At 35.4% G+C, this 19,121-nt stretch overlaps 1 protein-coding gene across 3 annotated transcripts in view; it reads right to left on the bottom strand.

Annotated features, from left to right (window-relative positions):
- EPB41L2 (erythrocyte membrane protein band 4.1 like 2) overlaps positions 1–19,121 on the bottom strand; it is a 262,601-nt gene that overhangs the window by 208,229 nt on the left and 35,251 nt on the right. The window contains exon 1 of one of the 3 annotated variants that reach the window (XM_074187578.1): positions 17,278–17,489. The exons of the other annotated variants lie outside the window; for them this stretch is intronic. The gene's annotated coding sequence lies outside the window, so the exon portion shown is untranslated. Of the gene's footprint in view, positions 1–17,277; positions 17,490–19,121 lie in introns of those variants that run through there. 3 annotated transcript variants of the gene reach the window in all.

Here is a 19,121-nt window from a genome sequence, read left to right on the forward strand (position 1 = left end):
ATGAGGACATGATGTCATTCTAAACCATGGCTCTGAGCTGTCCCTGGAATGCAGTTGGCAGATAGTAGACAGTTACAGTCCCTAGGCTCTTTCAACGCCTACCCAATGTCATTTAACTAATAACATACTGTTTTCTGTGGGTCAGAAGGGAATCTCACACATATCTCCATACTGTCCACACAAGGATTGCCCATGCATGTTGAAAAATTTTATAACAACCCAAAATCAACCCAGACTTTGAGAGAACAAAATTTGGCTGCTGTTCACCCTACTTTTAATATTTGGCACTCACTTATAAACAAGCACAAAAAAGAATATCAGTTCTATAATTTTTATGGCTATTGTAATTTAAACTTCAAATTCTCTTACCGATAGGTAATTTTTGAAATGTTTTTACAACCACCTTGTGAAGAAGATATTATTATGCCCCATATATTGTGATGGAAACTGAGTTAAACAAGTAATCACATGATCTTCAGTCTAGGTAAGAAGCTACATTTAGAGGCAATGGAAGAAAATGTATTCGCCTTCCTGGTTTCTCTATCCCCCCCCCCCCATGCCTTGTCTCTTGTGAAATTAAAACAAAAACAAAAACTACATAATCTTAATATCCTTGAAGTTAATTCAATATCAAATATAAAGGGTCTGTGTACCAGGCAAGGGGGTACCAGACACTGAGAATATAAAGAGATTAAAATCTGAAAAGAAAGATAAAATGTGTGAATAAATGGCTATCAGTTAAATTAGAATATTACTGACTGAAAGACTAGAAAAAAAAATCAGAGTGACCTGAGAAATTCAAAGATGGAATTATTTCCTATAAGAAGGGGAGAGGAACATGGAATTAATAGAAAAAGGGGGGTGGCACTTAAGCTGAACCAGGAAAAGGAGAGTGCCTATCAAACTAGGAAAAAAGGTAGCAATAAAGAGAGAATCAACAATATTTAACAAGGGATGAGATGTGAGGGGGAATGAGGGGAAAATATCAAATCTAGGTGAGTGGAAAAATAAATAGTGGTCATCCATAGAACTGAGGGAGTTATGGGAAAGGGAAAATTCAGGAGAAAAGATAGAGCACAGTAAAGAGGTGTTGAATTTGAAATCAAGGGGTCCAGGGTTCAAATCCTAGCACCACTATTTAGTATCTATGTAGTAACATTGAACAAGTCATTCACATCTCTTGAATCCTTAACTCTAAAATTTGGGACTTGGAGTAGATGACCTCTAAAGTCCCCTTCCAGTTCTAAATTCAATATGTTATGATCAGTTCATTTTGAGACATGTTAATTTAAAGAGATCCAGGGACAGAGATATAGCTAACATGGGAGATATGGAACCCAGGAAAAGATGAGGGCTGAAGAAAACTTTGTACCTTTCTCCCTTCATGATATGCATTAAGATGATCAGTTTTCAATTATTCACCAGATGAACTATTCATTGCACTTCTGTCAACCTGTTGAAGATTTAACTAAATCTCAAAGCTGAGAAGAATCTTAAGAGTTTGACATTCAACTCCCACATTTTACTCATAAGAAAAATAGGATTTTTTTTTGTAAGACAAACGGGGTTAAGTGGCTTGCCCAAGGCCACACAGCTAGGTAATTATTAAGTGTCTGAGACCAGATTTGAACACAGATACTACTGACTCCAGGGCCAGTGCTTTATCTACTACGCCACCTAGCCGCCCCTCAAAATAGGATATTTTTAAGGTACATTTTAGTAAAATTAGGGTACCTATTCAAATCAAATAGCTTGTCAGTGACAGGCCTTGGATATAACTGAAGTCCCCCCATTCCGCCTATCATTGTGTCTTTCCACAATATCATACAACTCTTAAAATTATTTGTTATTGGATTAAAATACTACAAATGTAGGTGACAGTTCATTATTTATATTATATCCTTCTAAGGCACAAAAACAGAGTTGATCAAAAGTGCCCCTTTTAAAGAAATATAATGCATAAAAATCCAAAGTGACAATAAAAAACAATATAGAACCAGATATTTAACTATTAAATAACATAATTATTTCAGATATTAAATACCATTGGTACATTTAAATTGGATTAAGTTTATAAATGCTATTTATGGATAATAACAAAACTTAATTTATTGTTTTACTTTCAATTTACTTTCAAAATATTCTTTTTTTCCCATTATCTTACAATTTTCCTTCAACAGATGCATTTTTTTATTTTTCCAAGGTGATGGGGTTAAGTGACTTACCCAAGATCACAAAGCTAGATAATTAGCTGAGGCCAAATTTGAATTCAGATCCTTCTGACTCCAGGGCCAGTACTCTATCTACTACACCAACTGGGTACCCCTACAGATGCATTTTTAACAATAAGAAGTACCTGTATAGTTCTTATCAACAGGAAAAAAATAAATATATAGTATCAAAAATAATTATTACTTCAAACTAAAATTTTACCAAGGAAAGACCAATGGCTCTATAGTGAAAAGAGGTGAGTTCAAATTCACTTCTGATGCATTTTTCTCTATGACCTGGAGTAAACTACAAGTCAAGATTATAAGCATTCATTAGGCACCTACAGTGCCAGACATTGTGTTAAGAGATAGAAATGCAAAAAAAAAAAAAATGCAAAAACATAAGAGTTCAGTCTAATGGAGAAGAAAACATGAAATGGAGACAGCATGGTACAAGAAAATCAAAGAGGCATGGGGTAGTTAAGTGGTGCAATGGACAGAGCACCAGTCCTGGAGTCAGGAGGACCTGAGTTCAAATTCAGTCTTAAACACTTAATAATTACCCAGCTGGATGACCTTGAGCAAGTCACTTAACCCCATTGACTTGCCAACAAAAAAAAACACCATAACAGGCATGAAGGAAACAGATTATGAAGGGCTTTTAAAGTCAAACAGAGGGCTCTATATTTTTGGAGACTACTGAATATAAAGATGACTTGATCTGGTCTACACTTTAGGAAGATCAATTTGGCAGCTGAGTGGAGGGAAAAAATGGAGAGAATATTGAGATATTGCAATAGTCTAGACAAGAAGTGATGTGGGCCTGCACAATATGTCTACAGTGACAAAGAGAAGGAAGTATATTCAAGAAATGATATAAAGGTAGAAACAATATGACTCAGCAAGTGATTGGATACAAACGTAAAAGAACAAGGAATCAAGAATGATACCTATGTTGTAAGCCTAGGTGACTGAAAGATGGTGATATCTTTGATAATAATAGCCAAGTTTGGAAGAGGGGAGGATGATGGGGGGGGTGACTTCAGTTTTGTAGCTATTGAACTTAATTTGTCTATAGGACATTCAGTTCAAGATGTCTAATAGGCAACTAAAGATTCAAAAATGGAGTTCAGGAGAGAAGTTAGGGCTAATCACAGAGTTATCTATAGAAATGAAAACTGAAATCATGGAAACAGAGAAGGTGGTCCAGGACAGAGTCTTGGGGGACACTAACCCTTACTAGGTATGACATGAATGAATATCCAGCAAAGGAAAAAAGAAAAGAATCATACAGGAATCAGAAAAACTAGAAGAGAGCAGTATCACAAAAGCATAGAGAAAACAGAATATCAAAGAAAAAAGGATGATCAACTATATTGAGGGTAACAAAAAATCAAGAATGATGAGCACTGAAAAAGCATCATTACATTTGGCAGTTTTAAAGATGATTGGTAACTTTGAAGAGCAGTTTCTGTTGAATGATGAAGTCAGAAGGAAGATTAAAAAGAGTTGAGGATTGCAAAAAGGAGAGATGAGGGAGTTATTGTGAATAGACTTAATTTTTTCCAGTAAAATATGAGGCAAGATTATTAGTTGAGAATGTGCCACACAGGGGAGCCATAAGAAGCTTGAGAAGTGATGAAAATGTTTAGAAGAGCTTCTATATAATGAATGACTCCATTAGGAAAATGTAGAGATTCCTTGCCATAGTGAAGTCCATTTAAATTATGCAAGATAAATTTGTATTGAACCCAAGCAACATTAGTTCATGATTTTCTCCAACTTTGTTCAAAGCATATAAGTAGAAGCAAAAGCAAGGCTATCAGAGCAATCCAAGACTAGAGTTTGGCATAGCAAAATCTTGGCTAGGATAAAGGTTCAAAGTTATTCAAGAGAACAGTAGAGAATTGTACTGATTCACCAAAGGGTCAAGATAAGACAGGAAGGGGAGTGCTGGTACAGGGGAGAGTCTGGGGGAAAAAATGTGAATGGAGGGTTCAAAAGTCACAAAAAAAAGTCACAGAATAGAGCTGAGAATTCAAAGACAGAGGAGGTGGAATGACAACAAATTGTGATTAGAAAAAGTTCATGAACATGGAGGTGAAATAAGTATATGATTATCTTAGCTGTTTAGAGTAGATTAGTGCATGGTAAATGAGTAAAATGAGGACCTAGGAAGTTAGAATGTCAGAGAGAGAGTATCAATATGTGTTGAAGTTCCCTGATATGAGGGCAAAAGTTGGCAAAAAGAACAGAAAGATATAGAGAGTAAAGCAAGGGTGGCACAGCGGATAGAGCACAGGTCCTGGTGTCAGGAGGACCTGAGTTCAAACTTGGCCTCAGACACTTAACAATTGCCTAGCTGTGTGACTTTAGGTATGTCACTTAGTCCCATTTCCTTAAATAAAACAAACAAACAAAGACTAAAGCACTGAACTCACTAAGAAAAAAAGACTTGAAGGTTTATAGACCATGCCAACCAGAATCTTGACTGGGTGATAAACATGGATTAAATGTAGCTTAAAGAAGGAGCATTTTACTGAATGTTATTGGTAGAGGGGGTCTAGAAGTGAAAATAGAGGAGGCAAGGAGTAACCCAACTCATCCAACCATGACCAGCAAGTTGGGAGTCATGAATGAATAAATAGTACCAATGATGAAAAGGGCAGTCACAGAAACCAACTCATTAGCAAGTATAAGATGGAAGAAGTAAAAGAGGTAAAGGTTTAAAAATGGCATCTACTATATTACCAATGGAGCAAGCATTCTAGAGAACAAATTAAAAGGATTTGGGTAGCTTTAGAGTGAGAGATTTGGAAAGGGGAAGGAAGAGAATGGGAAAAGTACATGGTCTTAGGGGAAAAAATGGGGTTTGATCAATGACATGCAAGTTTAAGAATCAATGAAATGGTAAATAAGACTGTATTGAAGTACATTCAACATTGAGGAATGAGTTTAAGTAGATTATCACTGTCCATAGGAATTCAGTCTTCTAATGCATTTGGAACCAGAAGAGTGGGACACAACCTTCCTTGGTCTCCATCTCCATATTTGTAAAAGTGGGGTATTGACTTAGAGTTTCTCTGAGGTTCCTTCCAACTCTAGATCTATGATTACTATATCACTATTTATTTAGATATCTCTAGTTCTTCTCTCAAGACATAGCTTGTAAAATGAGGACCTAAATGATGGGACTTAAATGAGGACCCTGTTGCCCTCCCAAACTACCTTGCATATAATTTGTATTTATTCTCTGTAAGCATATATATATATATATATATATATATTATATACATATAATATATATATATATATATGCCTATTGTCTCTCTCGTTATAATGTAAGATCCTAGAAAATGGAGCTTAATCATTCAAAGTTTTACACCCCAAAAAATTAGTACATAAAAAGGCCAGGCACAAAGGCTGTGCTTGTTAAAGTTCTGTGGATCAATTAACTTATTCCAACTTCAAATAAAAACAAGTAGGAAACCCCAAACTTGTGTTAGGTCAGCAAATTCAATAATACATGTAACAAAATAATAAGACAAAAAAAAGATACCAAAATTCCTGCCCCTTTGTTTACACTGCTCACTGAGACACATACCAAGGAACTCTGACCAACAAAAAAGTTCATATGGAGATCAGATTCTTGATAAATTCTCTCTTAACCACACACACACACACACACACACACACACACACACACACACACACGACAAACCAGACACTAATGATAAAAAGGAGTCATATCACAATCAAATTCTATCCTGCAGTTTCCTCTCCTCTATTCTACTGACATTTAGTAAACAGAACTTGACTACCTGAGATGCCCTTCCTCACAGGGTCAGTCTCACAATTTAGTAGATCCCTTGAATTGTTGTCAGTCCTAACAGTCTACTGTCCAAACACAATCTGGTCATTCATTTAAACATCAGAGCAGCCAGGCATGTTCAATGTGCAAGCAACCAGTCCCATGGCACAGCCACGAGAGATAAGCACCACTGCTTGAAGGCCTTGCTCATAAACAAATTGTTTTTCCCATAATTATCTCTAGGTTGAATCAGAGTCTAAAACAGCCTTTCATGTTCCTCTCAGGAGAGAAACAAAAAGCAGCATGCAGGATCTGGTGCTACTGTTTATTAGACCAGGTCACAAACAGGAGACTACAGAGCATCAATCAAGTCATTTGGAGACTGTCCCAGAGGAAGTACCACCTACTAAAACATCTCTACCCCAAGTGTCCAGGTCAGACAATAAGACAAAAAGAAAAAGTGCATCATCATCACCAGGGAGATGAGGGACAGAAAGACACAGAAACATGAAAAAGGAGCTGAAGAGAGAGAGGAGATGGGAGAGCCACTTATACAGGGACAAAGTGAAGTAGGTAGATTACAGTAGACAACGAATAATTAAGAAAGTAATACAAGATTTTGAAGGAAACATGTATGAAAAAAAAGAACTCTACTTGGGTAGAAAAAAACATATGTAAGAGATCAGTGCATTTGTGTGTGGGAGTATATGATGTACACATGGATGCAAATACACTCAAGAAATCACACATAACACCAAATAAACTTCAGACCATACTCAAATACAAAAGAGGATGGAACCCATTTGGGGTTTTCTTGGCAGAGATAATGGTTTGCCACTTCCTTCAACAGTTCATTTTACAGACAGATAAACTGAGGCCAACAAGTTTAAGTGACTTGCCCAGGATCACACAGCTAGTAAGTGTTTGAGGTCCAATTTAAATTCTACTGACTGCAAGCCTGGGACTGACTCTATCCACTATACCACCTAGCTTCCCCCCAGATAGTTTAGGTAGTACAAAAGTAAAATTGAATTCCAACACTACAGTTAAGTCTGGTGTATTTTAAAAGCAACCCACAATTGGTTGTATCTGATCTGTACCTTCAAATTCAGGTCACAACAGCATGCATGACAATAATCACAGTCACACAAGAAAAAGAGCAATGGAAAACTCATCATCCCAAAAAGTGTAAGAACTAGTTTAGTTGCACCTATCCAGATGTGTACTGGACAATTTTTAGTCTTCCAATTTTTTTAATTGATCTCATAAATTTTAATATTCTTAAAAATGTGCAAATAATGCAAAACAGCTTGTCCAAGTTAACAAATAAAGAGGGGACACACTGTATAATCAAATGTATCTGGTTAAAAAAATCTACAAAAATATATAGTTCAAGCAGTTGAAAATAACTGAAAATAAATTTAACTCTACTAAAAAAACACACATCATCCTACTTTACACTAGTGAATAAAACAGGAGCAAAATAAAGGACTAAGGTCTATTGGGATTTTGTTGTTGCTGTTTTGTGGTTCTTGTCTTATTTTTTGTTTGGGGTTTAGGCTTTTTTGCTTTTAAAATATTAGATATATTCTACTCAAACACCCTTCAAAGGATGTTGTCCAAGGATTCTACCCTGACATAAACTGAACTACAGCTTTATTCAGTTAAATTTTTAAAATTGCTTTCTGTAAACACCTACCAAAGATTAGCACCCACCCCCAAAAAAAAAAAAAAGAAAGAAAAATTTTCTCACACATAACCAGAAGAGCCAGTCCAGGAGCTGTTGTTCTGTTCTAAGAGAAGTTATTCTTTAGCCACAAGCTACTACAAATTGTTCAAGCCTTTTGGCAGTCACACAGAAAACTGCCCCCATCCCCCTCCCTCTCTTTCCTTCTCTCCTTTTCTCCCTCCTCTTTTTCGTCTCTCTCCCTTTCTTTCCTTCCTCCCTCCTTTCCCCTCTTTCTCTCAATGCCACCCTAAAAAAGTGTGATCAATTCCTAACTAAGAATTACCCATCTTTGAAAGTTCCTATTTTGTTGAATCAAAACACCCACTAATGTTTCATTCAGTTTCCTATGAAGAAGTTTTGAATATTCTTCACTTCAAAAAAAAGGAAAATTACATACATACAGCAAAATAAGAAATAAAGTGGAAAAATCCTTTATTAAACTATAACATAAAAGAGTAACACTAGAATTTAGAATTTATAGAGTATGTGTAATCAATAAAAGCTGTTTCCGGTATACTCACAATTTGAAGGAGGCAGTATTTCCTCATTTTCAATTGACCATTTCTTCACACAATCCAGATTGTTATATGCTTTTAATAGAAGGAAGAGCCAAACAATCTGTACCTAATAGTGTCCTTTGAAAAACTTCTAAGAGAGCCCTTTTGCCTCTCCACATGAAGACTCAGCTTGGCTGTCTCCCATAGAAGAGCCCAGGATGAGAACCATCTCACAGGTCAGACAGGGGCATTTTGGCAAACCTCATCTTGAACTTGAATTCACAGGCTTTGCTCAGCTTTCCACAGTGGCCTACAAAATCCATTCACATTCTTCCATTTCAGACATTAAAGGGGGAGACTGCTCCACAACCGTGACTTATTTAATTTCTAAAAATAAAAGTCAATCTTGCCATTTAATACAAAATTGGGGAAAACTGCTCAAAAAAAAAAAGTGGAAATTCATCTGTGTCCCATTTAACTTAAAATCCCACTGATGAATCATATGCAAAAAACAAAGGCAGCCAATGTGGCAAAAAGTCATCTGCAGTTAATCACAAAATCAAGGGCATTCAGATGCCCAGACCAAATAGAGGATAAAGGAGATGAAGTAAAGATTAATAGAAAGCAGTATTTTACAGGAAACTTTTCCATCTCCAATAGTAACTGGTCATTCCAAAAATGATATAAAGTTAATTTCTTAAACATGGTCCATTTTGGGGGGGAAGGGACCAAAAAGGGGAGAAAGTATAAAACTAACATTTTATTAGATTATTATACTGCTTTAAACATAGATCACCCCCCAAAAAATATATTCCCAAGTCCCTAAATTAAGAGCTTTTTAAAGGAATAATATAGGATATACTGTGAAAAAATGTGATGGAGCATTTACCACAAAGTGATTTTATAATTTTTTCAATTAAAATGAATATATTGTCCATTTATATCACACCAAAACTTTGGTTTCACATTATTCTCAATTATCTTTCCTGATCCCCCCAAACTTTTAATAATATTCCCTCCCGTATATAATTTGTATCTACTTATCTATATAATGGTGTTTCCCACCACCAATAAAATGTAAATTTCCCCCAGTAAAATGTAAGCTCCTTGTGAACAGAGATTTGTTTTAAAATTTATGTATAACAGTACCTAGGCATAGTACTAAGCCATAATAGGCATACAGTAAGGCACTCAATAAATGCTTGTTGGATCAAATAAGACTGTGATCATGGCATTTTGAACTGAACTTGGGTTTGTATAAAAAGCCAGATTTGGAAGCAAAAGTTTAGCCCTGACTGATATAAAACCTAAGTCATGGTACTTTGATTTAATGCAAAAAAAAAAAAAAAAAAAAAGAATGCTAAAACTAAATTTCGTCATTATAGGTCAATCTAAATATACAAATCTAAAATATTCAAAATCCAGGAGGGGACTTGTAAACAAGGATCAATTGAAGGAACTAGGTTATTTCGGTAGAAGAAAACTCCTAGGAAGTGATATGACAATATTTGAATGGTCTCATCTAGAAATATTAGTGTTTAATACAATGTTTGAAATCCAGAAGGTACTTATCAATGTTTATTGATTAACTGATATTAATATTGAGATTGATTGACTGGGAAAATTTTACTTTACCACAGGAGAGAGAACTCCAGAGATTTTACAGTGAATTAAAGTTTCAAAGTTTGGTTTCCTATCAGGAAAATCTTCCTCACAATCAGAGCAGTTCAAAAGTTGAATGGGACGTTTTGGGCAGATATGCGAGTTCCTAATGCTTGGTGAGGGGTCTCGGTGAGGAGACCTGATGACCACTTTTCAAATATGTCTACAGAAGTAATTCATATCCAGGGAAGGATGAGACAGCCATCTGAAACCTGCTACAACTCACATTTTGTTATCTAGAATCTCTACAAGGTCATTTTATCACAAAAATGTTAGGTTAACAGAATTATTATGATAAAAGAAAAGTAAGGAGAAATTCCAAACCCCAAATAAGTACAACTAGAAAAACCTGACACAACTGTAGCAGGAGGCTAGTTGTGTATATCCTGACTCCTCTACCTTTAAATACAAAAGGAACACCTGTTATTTCCATTATGTTTAAGTTAGTTTAAATAGATTAACTACACAGTGACTGATGCTCCTGATTATATATATGAATTATTCACTGCTCACTATGGGTATATGATATGAGTTAGATTACCCCATCTTCCATGTCTCTATAAATAAATAAGACTATTAAAGAAGTGTCACAAAGTCTAATCAAAGTATAAGCATCATCAAAGCACATTCTAACAGTTAATCAAGTGAAGCTGTCAGGCTAAAAGAAACAGTCTTATCGATGTGAATTAGAATAATCTTAACTCACTGAAAGGGCAAAACAACTAAAAACAATGAAACTCAACACTGGAAGAATTGTGGAGAAAGAGGCACACACTCATTTACTGCTAATGAACTACAAGAACCCAGCTGATTCCAGGCACATGCCTGGAAATGTCAGCTATTGCCTTTGTTGCTGTTTTTGAAGAATAATCAATAGGACAGAATAAAGTTACAAAAATAATCCTAACCTTGGATCCAAAACTCCTGTTGTGTGCAACATTCCCTAAAATAACCATCAGCAACAAAATTATGGCAGCAAATGTATTTGTAACCAGTTCCCCACCCCACCCCCCCAAAAAATATCTAAAAGTAACCTAAAAATCCAATAGGCAAATGGTTAATTAAATTGTGATACATTAATGTAATGAGATGCTGATTAAGACTGGAAAAATGGAGCAGAATTTTTAAATTTGGGAAATTTTTATGAAAAAGTGAAAATGCATAACTAGAGGGAGAAGAATCTATTATAAGTATTTAAAATGAAAAGTAAATGGGAACAAATGGATACAAAAAAATATTTATTAAGGTGTTAATAAGCGCTGTATTGTGGACCCAAGTATAAAAAAAGTCTCTGACCTCAAGGAGCTTAAATTCTAATTGTGGAAGCTGAGAGTAAAAGGGGAGGTACACTTCAGTGTACAAGTTCCAATGAGAAGGGAATGAAGATGACCCAAAAGTGGTATAGTTTGGAAATGATTCAAAAGTGGATGGAAACTTAAAAGACAAGGAGCCTGAAAAGTGACTTAATACACTGAAATTAAAATTAACTATTTACCAGGTAATTATATTAATCAAAATGTAGCATGTAGATATAGAATAAAGATACACTGAAGAAAAATATATTGCAAAATATACAATTATGGATAGAAGATCATGGAAGCACAACTTCCAAACAACTGCTAGCCACTGAGAAGTGATAGAACAGTTCAAATTCAGCCTCTGACAACATGACCTTTGGCAAGTCATTTAACCTCTGAGTGCCTTAGTTTCCTCAACTGTAAAATGGGGATGATATTGTTAACACCTGTGCTTCCCAGAGTGATTGTAAAATCAAACTTTAAATGATCATGTATGTGTATATGTACAACTAGGAAAGGAGGGTGACAGAAAAAAATGAATGAATGAATGAATATTAAAAACTACTTTGGCATGTAATTGGAAAAATAAAAGAAAATAATAAAGAAAAATCTGAAAACTACTATTGCAAAGTAATTGAAAAAATAAATAAAATACCATTAAAAAAGAAGAAAAATCAAATGTTAAGTGCTTAGCACAGTGCTTCAAGCATGGTAGGCATTAAATTAATGCTTATTTTCTTCCTACCTTTCAAACAAATTGGCAGCAGCAAGGGAAGACTTGCCATGAAGTTATTCCAGAAATGTGAAGTAGGAAAGATGGTAAGATATTATATTTCATTTATTTAATAATAGCTAACAATAATAGCAATTTGCCACTCTATGCTAAGTTATCATCTTATTTGATCCTCACAATAATTCTGAATGCTATTGTTATTCTCATTTTACAGATAAGGAAAATAAGGCAAACATAAATTACGTGACTTGCCCAGAACCATACAGCTAATAGCATCAAGCTAGATTTGAACTTGTGTCTCCTAAACTGTGCTCTATCCGGAATGACACCTATTGGCCCCAGCATCTTCTGGTCCATGTAGGAATGATTCAAGAAAAGGATATTCCAGTTCACAGACTTTAAGGTTAAGATATTAGCCTGTAAGTGTTTCTTAATCATGAGAAAAGTCTTTGCAGAACAAAACTGATTTAGAACTATTTCTAAATATTAACAATCAGCTATTAATTGACTAACATCATGAAGAGTAAGAATCAATTCGCACATCAATTTCTATTCCTTTCTCATCCTAATCAAATTGTATTTGTTACCAGAAGAACTGTTCTGGCCTGTACTTATGACTTGTCCAGTTTGAAATTTTGTTTTGTTCCTTTGTAGGTATCCTTGCACAATTTATTTTTTATACACAATGAAGTCCCTTCATGATCCTAGATGAGAAATTTTAAAGTTTGGCTTCACTGAAACCAGGAGTTTATAAAAGCTGGGTTACAGCTAGAAATTCTCTGTAACTATGTGGGAGAAAGGGTAAAAAGGGCAATTTTACTCTATGCTGCCAAAAAGCCTGAACAATTTGTAGTACTTTGTGGTTAGAGAACAGCAACCTCCAAATTGGCTCGCTAAACATGAGTGAAAGGAGGGCTCCTTTTCTCCACTCCCTTTCATTTTAGAGAGCATCTTCCTTGTTTGGAATTTTAAAATCACTTTGAAAGATATATTTCACTCTTTAAAAGAGAGCTTTTATAAGATGTGGAAAAGGCAAATGGGGAGGAAGGGGAGGGGAACCTATACTTGAAACTTATCTCAGCTTTGAGAATTAAAAACCTATAAAATGATCACAATTGAAATTAAAAGACTACCTCTGCTCTGCCTCCACTCCACATAGACTTTTCACTTTTTAAAACTGCTTTGGTAAAGCTTTTCTACAGACCACAGTGATAATATTAAGAACCAATCTCACAAGAATTAAAAAAAATTTAGAGGACTTTTTGGGGTTTTTTTGTTTGGTTGGTTGGGTTTTTTTTTTTTGTTTTGTTTTTTTTGCAAGGCAATGGGGTTAAGTGGCTTGCCCAAGGCCACACAGCTAGGTAATTATTAAGTGTCTGAGGCCGGATTTGAACTCAGGTCCTCCTGACTCCAGGGCCGGTGCTCTACCCACTGTACCACCTAGCCGCCCCTAGAGGACTTTAAAAAAAAAAAGACAAGTCTTATTTTAAGCAGAACAATACATATGAAAACCCAGAATTACCAAAAATTGAAAGAAGAAGGAAAAGAAGGGAGGGAAACAAAAAAGGAGGCAAGAAAATTAGAGAAGGCGGGAGGAAGGGAGAAAGGAAGAAAACAAGAAGGATAAGAGGAAGGGAAAAGGAAAGGAATAAAGGAAGGGAGGAAGGAAAAGAGAGAGGAAGAAAGGGAGGGAGGGAGGAAGAAAGGAAAGAAAGCAGAGAATGAGAGAGGGAGGAAGAAGAAAGGAAGGAAGGGAGGGAGGAAGGAAGGAAGGAAGGGAGAGAGGGAGGAAAGAAGGAAGGAAGGGAGGGAGGGAGAAAATTGAGGGGGGTACTCATTTGCAATTTCCTGGTCCTCTAAATAAGAGGTCCTTTCTAAATAAGAAAGTTGCAGTGAATGACTTAATAAAGTTAGTTCTAAATCTATGATACTGTGATATATAATGAGGTACACTTGTGGACAAATAAAATAATTCACAAGAAGGGGGCAAAAATAGTGAAAAAAAGGACACTAGAAGAACTGAGAAGACCTAGGTTCTGGATGAAACTTTAAGTAAATTATTTCACCTTTTGGGCTTCATCTCTAAAATAAAGAAATTGGGGGCGGCTAGGTGGCACAGTGGATAGAACACCGGCCCTGGAGTCAGGAGTACCTGAGTTCAAATCCAGCCTCAGACACTTAATAATTACCTAGCTGGATGGTCTTGGGCAAGCCACTTAACCCCATTGCCTTGCAAAAACCTTAAAAAAAAAAAAAGAAGAAGAAAGAAATTGCACTAAATGATCCCTAAAGATAGCATCTATATTTCACTATCCTGTGATTCTTTCTCTACAATCAACCAAGTGCATGGAAATTTATTCATAAAAGTAGAAGGTATCAATGGCAATAATAAAATACTAGAAAAAATGAGAAGTACCAAGCGTGTTGATGGTGTTATAAATATTTTGGTTACAATTAAAGCCATGTTTCTACTTCAAAGAATTCTGTAACTACAATATCACCACCACACAATTTAAAATTTTAAATTTCTATAGCAATGATTAACACAATACTGCTAAGAAATATTACATCAAAAAGAATTTTATAACAAGCCAGATAACATCATTATGAGATCATTGAAAGTTGAATATTTCCATAGAAAAACATAACTGGATGAGAAAACAAAATAAGTTACAGATCTATAAATGCTTGCATTAGAATAAGACACTAACATTCATTCACAAAAAAGAACTAACTTTTTTAAAATTTTTCCTTAATGATCTTTCCTGTAGCAATGTATGGTTCTGAAAATTGAACTACACAGTCACCATTTTCAAACTGAGGTTCTTAAAAAGACTTTTGAGAGTCCCTTGGACAGTCAACACTTTCAAATTGAGGTTCTTAAGACGATGTCTGAGAGTTCCCTTGGACAGAAAGGCAATCAAATTAATAAATAAATTAATTCAGACTATTCATTGGATGAAACAACACTGAAGCTGAATCTTAAATAATATGATAGAACTATGGAAAATCTGATGTTGGGAAAGATAAAGGCAAAAGGAAGAGATGGCAGAAGATGAGTTTGATAGATATTGTCATGCAAGCAAGTACAGTGAGTCTCTACTGACTTTGGGAGATGGTGGAGAATAGAAGGACCTGGTATATGCTGTGGTAATACTAGATCCTTCATTAACCCCCCCAAATGTGGAACAGAAAAATTTGGAACAGAAATCTGGCCAAATATTCCTTACATGCTTATATTGTATAAATCAAATGTAAGGATAAAAACATCACAATGTAAAACGTTTGCCTATAGAATAAAAAAGCTTTTCTCTCACAGATTGATTTGTCTGTTATCAAATGTAAATAGTCATTTAAATCTTCAATTAATGAAATGTAGAGATGATTTCCTTTTCAGGAAAGGGAAGTATGTACTGCACCCACCAAGAATATCTGGCCTCTTACAACTTAGAGGAAACTGATTTTGGAGGAAGGCACTGTATATGGCAGAGAAAAAGGAACACATAATAAGGTTGTTTACATCTCAGATGTTTCTTGGGCCATTTCCTAGAACAGTTTCTATAACCTAAAATTTCTGTCATAGAGAGTTGTGGTGAAGCTAGAAAAAAAAAGAATAAAAGACAAAACAAGCTTACATCAACTATAATAGCTATTCTGTAGAGCACATTCAACTGTTCTTTCTTTGATATGCAAGCTGGTGTTCTCTAATACCCTCCTATTTTTTAAATGAAATTTTATTTTGATATCCATGTTCTCTATTTCCCACCTTCCCCTCCTCTTAACCTCAATAAAGACAAACAAAATATCTTTAAATTATCATATTACCCACATCCAAAATACATATGCATATGTCAAAATAAAAAAATAGACACAGTCAGATACTTAGACTCAGATATAGGCCTCTGAATCCATCACCTCTCTGTCAAGAGGTAAGTAGCATATTTCATTGGGTTACTCATAGTTCTTAAGTCTTTCAAAGTTGTTTGTCTTTACAATCTTTCTGTTATATATAGGTTGTTCACCTGGTTCTACTCACTTCATTCTGCATCAGTTCATTCATGTCTTTCCAGATTTCTCTGAAACCATCCTTTCTTCATCCTATCTCACAGCATGATAGTATTCCATCACAATCATATACTCTAACTTATTCAGCCATTCCCCACTAATGAGTATCGCCTTGATATCTGATCCATTGCCATCACAAAGAAAGCTGCTATAAATATTTTTCTGCATTCATGTCTCTGACTTCTTAAAACTCAGCACCCCCCTCTATATTACTCTATAATACTATTTCTTTCTAAGCTCTTCATTTTCCTCTTTTCCTCTGTAGGAACTAAGGACAGGAAAGTCAATACTTTCTAACCAGCTGCTAGACAGAAAAGTTTTTCCCTGTCTTCAAGAAGGTCCAGTTCTTCTTTCTCCTTGGAAACTTCAATCATTCTTCAGACTTAAATTTCTTTTGCATTTATTTTTTGCATATATTGCCCCAATTTAGCCACTTCTGCATATGCTTTTGCATATATTGCCTCAATTTAACCTCCAAGAAACATTGTGAAGTAAGCAGAGCATGAATTATTGACCCCATTTTATAGCTGTGGAAACAAAGCCTTAGAAAAATCATTTGTCTATAAAAGTCATGCAACTATTAAAAATCTGTGACCTCTCAAAACTCTAGATAACTAAAGAATGTTTCTGTACTTACACATCCTATTATCATCACAAAATTGTCATTCAAGAAACAAAAACAAAATCATCTTCCCTCAAAACTTCCCTAAAACCAGATCCTCTCTCTAGCTTCCCCATATTTGTCAGTGTGAAACTATTCCACTGGTTCTCTAGGCTTTCAATTTAAAAATTATCTTTTTCTCCCTCTCAGTATATCCAATCTTTGTTATTATACTAGTATAATCCAGGTTCTCATCACTTGCTACTTAAAACTAGTTTATCTCTACCTAAATCTCTCCCTATACATTACTGCCAGATTCATCAAACTTCCAAAAGGTTTTTTTTTTAAATCATGTCACATCAAGTATTTACAATGATCCTCTTATGACCTGCAAATCAAATTTGAAACTTTCTTGGCTTACAATGAAAAACCAACATCAACTAATCTCATACTCTTATCATTTTACAAATATCTCTTAAAAAGATACATTGTAAAGCTCCTTGAGAAAAGGGATGGTAAAGCAAACTAACATTTCATGTAAGTAAATTTCCCTTCATAATTTTTATATATATATATATATATATATATATATATATATATATATATATATATATGAAATAGGGCTTGCACATTATGTTTATTATTGTGGGGAAGAGATCCTTCTCACTTGCCTTTCCAGAACTGTTTCACCCCATGGCCTGATAAATGGAAACAGGATTTTTGATGAAGTTCTGGATGCTATGGTAGTCCTTGGTCTTATGGATATGGTTTCCCTCCCCTATCAACGAGGTACTCCATTACCATCATGCAAAAGCACCAGGAGGTAATTTCTGGTAGCAATTGCTGACAGGACAGTACATCCAAACCTGTCTCTCATGGACTAATCATCAGGTCAGTGATTTTATAGTGATCAAGTCCCAGACATCTAATGGCATCACAGGCCTTTTATTGCTCAGTCTCAGGTGGCTGAACACCACTTGTCCTTCCAAGGGTTGAGACACCAACCACTGGGCATCTCATAAGTACTTAGCATGCCTGAGTCTCATTTGCTAATGGAATAAACCAGATGAATCATTCCACCAATTAAGATTGATTTTACTAACATCTTTCATCTCTACCAAAATGGATACATATATAAACATACAAACATAAACATATTATATATATGCATATTATCTAATTTTTTATATGGCCAATGAAGTAATTTGTTTTTCTTGATCTGTTTGTTACAAGGGCTGTCTTGATGTCTCAATGTCCCCTTTCTTTGCCTATCAAAATCTTCTAAATTAGTTTCTTTGGCCAGAGATAAGCAAAGGTTCTCAAATTCTGACCATAAACATCTTCTCCGGATGGTTTCTTGGCATTCCAAATAGATATGAAATACACTAGTAGTCAGCTTAAACATAGATGTCACACTGGCACCTCTGTGGGTATTTCAGGACATGGACTCTTGACAGTGACCTCCCCCCCATTGACTCCCCTGCCAAAGAGGGATGGATGAGACAGTGATTCAATTCTAGCCTCCCTCTGGAGTAACTAGAGATCCATTCTCAACTGTTGCCTAGGCAGTAAACCTCCTGACTATTGTTCTCAACCAATTACCTCACAAATCCCTAGAGACATAAATGTTTGCCAAAGGCAGGCAGCTCTTAAGGATGACTACAGCCATTTAACATGACTAACAGCAGATAAACGAAGTGTCTCACAAGCCAAAATGTCCCATTTCATTCTGAAGAAAAATAATGAAGTCATCACAGATTTAAGTTCAACTTCCTTTCCTCACCAATTATAGATGATGTTATCTTTAAGGACACTGATCCCAGGGATGACTGATAAGAAATGTGATTTTTACACAATGCTCAACATGAAATAGATCCCTCTCAATTCTGCTCACAACAGATACAAGAATACATTTAACAAAAGTTATGAACTTTTTTTAATCATGATGTATCTTTCTGTACATATGGCACTGTGGATTGAGTGTCAGGCCTGGACTCAGTAAGACTGATCTTCTGAGTTCAAATCTCAACTCAGACATTTAACTAGATGTGCAATCCTAGACAAGTCACTTAACTCTGTTGGCCTTGGTTTCTTCATCTATAAAATGAACTAGAGAAGGAAACAGCAAAGCATACTAAGAAAATTCCAGGGGGCGGCTAGTTGGCATAGTGGATAAAGCACCGGCCTTGGAGTCAGGAGTACCTGGGTTCAAATCCGGTCTCATACACTTAATAATTACCTAACTGTGTGGCCTTGGGCAAGCCACTTAACCCCATTTGCCTTGCAAAAAAACCTTAAAAAAGAAAAAAGAAAATTCCAAAATGTCACAAAGAGTTGAACATGACTGAAACAACTGAATAACAACAAAAGGTTCCTATGAAGCCTATAAAACACAGGTAGGACTTGTTTTAATTAAGCTTGGATGACTGAAAATTTTAACAACCAAAAGAGTTAAATTTAGGTGTCATGAAGTCTACCTTACAAAAGGATTTGTGAAGGATGTTTTCAAACAGCA

The sequence above is a fragment of the Macrotis lagotis genome, chromosome 5 (assembly GCF_037893015.1).
Source record: "Macrotis lagotis isolate mMagLag1 chromosome 5, bilby.v1.9.chrom.fasta, whole genome shotgun sequence".
In the NCBI taxonomy this organism is placed as follows: Eukaryota; Metazoa; Chordata; class Mammalia; order Peramelemorphia; family Peramelidae; genus Macrotis; species Macrotis lagotis.